Source organism: Mauremys mutica, chromosome 13, assembly GCF_020497125.1.
Source record: "Mauremys mutica isolate MM-2020 ecotype Southern chromosome 13, ASM2049712v1, whole genome shotgun sequence".
Taxonomy (NCBI): domain Eukaryota; kingdom Metazoa; phylum Chordata; order Testudines; family Geoemydidae; genus Mauremys; species Mauremys mutica.
This window is the reverse complement of record NC_059084.1, coordinates 10,935,633-10,943,104: the sequence shown is the minus strand read 5'-3', so window position 1 is coordinate 10,943,104 and position 7,472 is coordinate 10,935,633.

The window sequence follows — 7,472 nt, the reverse complement described above, 5'->3', positions numbered from 1 at the left end:
AATTCCCAGGTTTTGGGAAATTTCCCAGGATATAGAAGCACTGTAAAAAACTTTATCTGGGAATTTTTCACCAGATTTGGGAAATTTTTCACACTAGGTTGGGAAAAGTTGGCATCACGATATAGAAGCACTGGCTTGAGTCATCATTGTGTTACCCCAGTTTCAAACTGGGGCAACTCTATTGGAACTACCTTAATAGAGTTACACCACTGTAAAAGAGGAATAATGCAATGGGGAATCAAGCCAATACCTGAACCCCCAGTTTTGCCAATGGAAAAACTTGCAATTTGAGCAGAGTCATGTGACTGAGCACAAAATGCAAATAAGTGTTGTCACAGATACACAGACCACTCTCGAAAATGCGGTCTCTTTGTCAGAGAAACCAAACAGAAGGAGCCATTCTGCCATGACATTTTTTTACAAAATCCACTATTAAAAATCTACATCCTCAGCACTTCTCAAAATCACACCTAGTCCATTTTATATTACTATGTAAGTCAGGCACTTACGGTATGTCTGCTTTCATATCATAGAAACGTTATCTGACCTAGATAAAAAGACAGCTCTCCCCAAATCTGTAATATCTTCTCAGTACCTCTAAGGTTCACACACACTATTCGGATAGGGTTTGATCCTACTCCATATAGGGCAAGATTCACTGGTATGCTCCAGCTTCTTTGGGGCCACCCCAAACACTCAATTTAACTGGCTGATCAAACTTTTCCATTGTCAAACTGTTACTTGGGAGCTAGAGTGCACCGGTGAATCTAGCCTAGTTGGGAGAAACACTTTCTAGCTCAGAACAGCTGAGCAGGGGGCAGGAGCGCTTCCCGGGAAGTCTGACCCAGGGCCACTTCCTGCTCCTTGGAGTCCTGGCTGGCAAAGTAGACTGTGGCAAAACTACAGTGGTGCCTAAGGTAGATCAGCATCTGCTGGCTGGGCCCCCATAACCTTGTGGTCCCTGGCACTACTGAACCATTTGCACTGTTGTAGCTACACCAGGTTCAGGTAGATCTCAAATGCTCTTTGTGGAGCTAAACAACTGCAGTGTTTATACCTAGGTCAGCAGAGGTTTGTTTCATGGAGTAACCACACACCTACAGTACCTTCCATATCAAAGTGCTTTGCCACCATTACCAGCACAGCACCCTTGTTAGGCAGGTAACAGTGATTAACCCCACTTTGCAAAGGGAGAAGTTGAGGTGCAGTGAGGCAAATAGCCTGGTTTTTAGACATCCTGAGCACAACAGCTCGCTTCGCCACTGCAGCTCTCCTCTGGGCTGTCAATGGGGGATGGCAGTTTTAATGTCCATCACATGCCGGTCAGCTAAGAGAGGGCTGAATCAGGGCATCCTGACCACATTCCCCCTCACCTTTGGAGATGTGTAAGCCACGTGCAGGATCCCTGGTGAAGAGAAAGTTGCAGATTTCCTGTGCTGAAGCAACTGCCTCAGGGCAGACTTTCTAACCAGGGAACCTGCACTAGCTGTTGCCTGTACAGGTCCTGCAGTGAATCATGCCTCATGGGGTATCCCAGCTGCCATCATTTGGATTCCAAGAACTCTGCAAAGGAAAAAGGCATTCCTGTGAAACTTCTTTGCTAAACACTTACTATACACTTCCCTCCTTCCTTCCTGATGTGTGAGTTAATTCTCCGCTCATTAAATTAGGAGCTAATTGCACTGATTTAAACTGGGGCCTAGTACAGGAAGTCACTGTGTGAGCCCCCACACTCCACTCTGCCAAAGCACTATGAATTCTGGTCTTATTATTATTATTATGTATTAATTGTCATGTGGTAATACCTAGGAGTCCCAGTCATGGACCAGGGCCCCTCTTGTGCTAGGCACTGAACAAACAGAATAGTTTCTGCCCCAAAGAGCTTGCAGTCTAATGCAGCACTCGCTGTTATTCCAGTCCTGAGCATAATAGAACAAAACCAACAAACCTTTTTTCACTTGTGAGCTGAGCCAGGGAGATGAACTCAAGACCTGGATTCAATTCCTTGTTCTGCCACAGATTTCTTGTGTGTCACTGAATCTCTCTGTGCCTCAGTTCTCCATCTGTAAAATGGGGACAATTCAGTAACACCCCTACCTCCCAGGGGTGTTGTAGAGATATTTTAATGATTGTGAGGTGCTTAAATACTATGGTAACAGGAGTCATATAAGAACTGTACATAGATTGATAGATCAATCGAGTTTACAACATGCTGCAGTTAGGAACAGAAATGAGGCTTATGCTGACTGCACGGCCATCCTGCTGGAGTTTCAGAGACAGAGTAAACTACATGTGCTTCTCATTTCATGAGGAGAAGAGGGAGCTGTGAAAAGCAGTTTCATACACATGGGTCTGCTTACCGCTGGCAGTCACATCGCAACTATGAAAATGTTTATACTGCCTGCAAATGCTTATGTATTGGCCTTGATTGTTTAAAAGTGTTTTTAAATTGTAAGGCTGAGCTTCCTGAACTGCACGTGAAACAATCACAGGCTCTCTTCTCCCCTTGATAATAAGGGCAATTGTTCACCCACTGGCATGCCTAGGAGGGAGCTGCACAGATTGCCTAGGTCCCAGCCAAAGGTGCTCATAGGAGCTCAGCTAGCAGCTTATGAGCTAGGGGAGAGACTATTTCCTTTAGAATGGTTTGGGATCCACATCCAGGCCCATGGCACCGGGCGGACCCAGAGGCTGGAGTTTGCTGTTTCCCTTTTCCACTTACGTTCACATCTTGATGTAAAAGTTGTCTCTTGGGGGCCAGGCCCTCACTGGCAGCATTTGTACTCTTTGTGGAGTCATTCCACGAGATTACGTGCCCAGCCTCACTGCAGTCATGTCTCTTGTATCCCTCCAGGAATCCATTCCTTCACACACTGAATTCTCTCCAGAAAATCTACTGTTTGTACAACGACTAGCAAAATGGGGCCATGATCCTGACTGGCCCCTTAAGTTTTACTGTAATACACGATTCACTATGGACCGGATCCTTGGGGGCTTTTCGACACCTTTCTGCACCCCAGTTCTGAGGCAGCTGCATCCTTGCATTGACTCGATCAGTCCTGCATTGGCTCATTCAGAACTATAGATCTTTTCAATAGCTCCTGACCCTGAGAGCTAAGCTCGGGAAACCCTATGCCCCATGTGGCATGATGATGAGATACTTGCTGCACACCACCTGCACCCTGTGGAATGCAGCAGCATGAAAGGCTGAGTTCAGGTTGCAGCATCAAATTCAAAGTGGAAACTAAAGGGAAGGGAAGGTCTGACAGATGACCCTGGGGGCGGGGGCAAAGGGATGCTTGTCGTTTCACCTTTGATCTGCATGAGGCTTTGATGTGGTCTTTCAGCCCCCCGCCCCCTTTCCCCCAACAATGTAATTTATCCTGGGTGCACCTCATGGTACCACCAATGGATTTACATGAGGCAAAAAGCCTGACTCTGCAGCTCTCACTCAGACACTGCATGATAGAGCAGCATAATTTGGGCCCAGCTCCCTTCTCCATCCTCCCCCCGCTCCTCGCATGCACAACCTGGGTAGGAAATTTTCTTGAATAAACACAGAAGTGTTTGATGTTCCTAATGGCATTTCAGGGACAGGAAACATAAAACCACACGAGTTATTCATCTCTGTGTAATGGTTTTATCAGAGGCCCAGAACGAAATTCCTCAACCTCAGGAAGGCTGATTTTCCGGGTGAGACGTAAGCCCATCAGGCTTCACGTGCTCTGATACCCTGGTGATGGGTGCAATGCAAGAAGATAGATAGATAGAAAGCAGCAGGCATGCTGGGATGAAAAGAACAAGATTTCCTCTGAGTAGGCTGCTCAGACATAGACAATATCAGAGAAACAGCCAAGATATTTTTTTGCAAATCTAGGCAAAAAAAGGGGGTTTTCTCCATGTTTTGGAGCGAGCATTTATTATTTCTGTTGAGGTAATGCCCAGTCATGGCCCAGGACCCTATTGTGCTAGGCGGCGTACAAACACAAAACAAAACTGTCAGTCCCAGTTCCAGAAACCTTTCAATCTTTAAGTAGGGGACCTGACTCATGGGACCTAATTCGTCTCTGCTATAAGTCCACTGTAGTCACTTACACCAGGGATAAATTTGGCCCACTATGTCTAAGCAAATGTCTCTCTTTACTTGCTGTCTTAAGCTGTTGTACAGTGCGGGTAAATCCTGTGCCACGTTCTAGCCCAGAAGTGGTTGCATTTCAGTGCGGTGGCGAAGTGATGCCTATATTTACTGGGCAAAATCCTGACCTTAGATACAGAAAGCTGGAGGTGGGAAAGGGTGCTGGCCACACATTCGGCACCAGAGCCATGTTGCTGGAGCAGGGCAGAATGGCTCCGCTGGGCAGCAGCTGCACTTGGCGAGGAGCGCAGTGATGCTTCTTTAGGAAAGAGGAGCATGTGCCCTCAGACAGTGTTCACTGAACACTGCAACCGATGTTCTAGCCAGCTGGGGACCTGGCAGAACTTGCCCTCATGTGAGGACATAGTGTGCCTGCTAGGGAAGGAGCTGATGCCCCTACCCTAGCACTCTCTAGAGAGATGGGGATAATAGGGTACCTACACATGCTACAGGCCTATAAGTTTATAAAGCACCTCACAGCCATTAGTTAATCCTGTGAGATAGCCCATTGTACAATTTATTATCGACTTTACAGCTGGGGAGACTGAGGCAATTTGGGCCACTGGATATGGCAAGGAAGTAGGAGACATGGATTCTATTCCTGCCTCTGCCTCTGACTTGCTGCATGACCCCAGCTGAGTCACTTACCCTCTCTGTGCCTCAGTCTTCCTTTCTGCAAAATGGGAATAATACTTATTCTACCTACCCCGCTTGGTATGGTCACCACCTACATAACAAGCTGAATCATGGCACTGGATCTGGACTCCTCTAAGCTTGTTCATATTTGAGGCATGCCGTGTGCCTATCCCTGCACATGGTAGGTGTCTGGATTTAGACTTCCATAGAATTATCCTTGCTACTTTTTTCACTCTGAGAAAAACATTCTCAAACTCTTGCACCTTTGATGTCTGAGTCACTTTGAAAAGAGGCAATACTGGCTTCACCAAAGGAGCTCTTGCTGCTGCGCCCCTCCCAAGCCAAACATCTGCCTCGAAACTTTCCGTGTTAAGGGGAATGTAGAGGAATTGCTAACTCCACACCCATGCTGCATCATTCCCCAGTGATAAAAGTGTGTTGGAGCATACACAGGACTGAATATACTATCAGTGCTCATAGAATGGAAACTTTTAACCAGCCATAGGGAAGTCTCTCTTCTTTGTCTATTCTACCATTTACATCCAGTCTATTTTTTGCATTGTGGTAACATTTGAAAATTCAGTAACAGTTAATTTTCATAGCTTGAAAGTTCAACATTTTCCAGGCGCTCCCAGCAGTGGTTACTGCACAGGGACAACATGGGACTGGCCCCTCTCTCCTTTGGGGTAGTATGGGAGTGAGAGGAACTATATAGCTCTAGCTTTGGCGTGCACTGGCCCAACAGTCCTGGCCTCACAGGCAACCAGAATGCCCCAGCTGGTCCAGAGCACTTCTGCCCCCTCTCTCAACCTATATTTATGTATATCAAGTACTCATACAACTCCTAGCCTTACAGGATCTGAGCACTCTGAGTTTTAATGTATTTATCCTCATAACACGCTGTGAGATAGGGAAGAACTGTGAGCTGCATGTTATTCCCAAAGAGACTTAGTGACTTGCTCAAGGTTACACAGAAACTCTGTCACAGGAGGGAATTGAACTTGGGTTTTATGCAACCTCTCTAACCACTAGACTAACCTTCCTCTCTAAGCACCTCCTGACTGTAAAAGCCAAATCAGAGCCCTTTGTGGGCAACTGCTACTGTCTTGCATATCCAGACACATCACCCCATTTTGCAAATGGCAAATGGATGTGCAAGCACGTTTTGCGATGGCATTTCCAGGGGGCCATTAGAAAATCTGGCCTCAAAGCATGAAATGAAACATACGTGTTTAAAAAGAAACACTTGGAAAAATGCATGTGAAACAAACCAGATAGAAGGAACAGAGTAGAGCGTTCTCACTTGCCTTTTCTCCTCTGCAGATTTTAATTGAACATTACTCATTAAGCCTTTGCTCTTCAAAGCAAACAGCTCTGTTACGTGACACTTCTGTTATATAAACAACCACAAACCTTTCTAGAGGCGTGTGCATGCACGCACTCACACATGCACATTTACACACAGAGGAATGTTGTACTCACACCAAAGACTCTGGTTTTGCTGTTCAGCTCCTGCATTAAAGGAACAAGGAGTTATCACTGTATTAGGGATTTTTTCAGATTAGCTTCACAAAGTCCACATGGAAACCAAACTGAGTCACCTGGGGCCTGGCAGTTCAAGAAATGAGGAATGCAGCAGCACACACAAAAGGACCATAAATGGTTATTTGTGAGCGCTCTTACTCCTAACTGTGTGTCTGCAAATCGAGTGGACAGTTGTGGAAGCGAAACGGCCAAGGTGTCCCAGGAGTCAGTGCAGCTATACAATAGGACCACACCGGGCAACTGTGTGTGCAAGTGACACACACTTGTTCAAAAATCTGAGGTGTAAATGGGAGGAGTGTCCAATATGTAGAACAAGGCTGAAAGAGCCGGCCCCAGAAAATTCAGAGCGGAATAGCTACAACCTCCAATGCCAAGGTTGCCAAAGCAAAGAGCACTGTCACAGTCCAGGTTCAGGTTCAGCAGCCACATTTCTCTCTGAAGTTGGGTGACTCTGTGTTCCAGAACTGACCTGCTTGGCGTGGGGAGGTTTGGTGGCTGCCTGTTAACCTACCTCTACAGCAGGGGCGGGCAAACTTTTTGGCCTGAGGGCCGCATTGGATTTTGGAAATTGTATGGAGGGCCAGTTAGGGGAGGGGGGCGTAGCCTGGCCCCCACCCCCTATAATTCCCCCCCCCGCTTCTTGTCCCCTGACAGCCCACCCCTGGGACTCCTGTCCCATCCAACCCCCCTTGTTCCCTGACTGCCCCCAGAACCCTCGCCCCGATTGTCCCCCGCTACCCCATCCAACCCCCCCCCTTCCTGACTGCTCCCTCGGACCCCTGCCCCATCCAACCACCCCTCCTTCCTGACTGCCCCCCCAGAACCCTGCTTCTGACTGCCCCCGCCACCCCATCCAACCCCCCTCCTTCCTGACTGCCCCCCCAGAACCCTGCTTCTGACTGCCCCCGCCACCCCATCCAACCCCCCCTCCTTCCTGACTGCCCCCCCAGGACCCCTGCCCCCATTCAACCCCCTGTTCCTCCCCTGACCACCCCGACCCCTATCCACACCCCCATCCCCTGATCACCACCCTGAACTCCCCTGCCCTCTATCCAACGCCCTCGCTCCCTGCCCCCTTACCGCACTGCCTGGAGCACCAGTGGCTGGCGGTGCTACAGCCACACACCGCGCAGCACAGAGCACTGGGCCAGGCGGG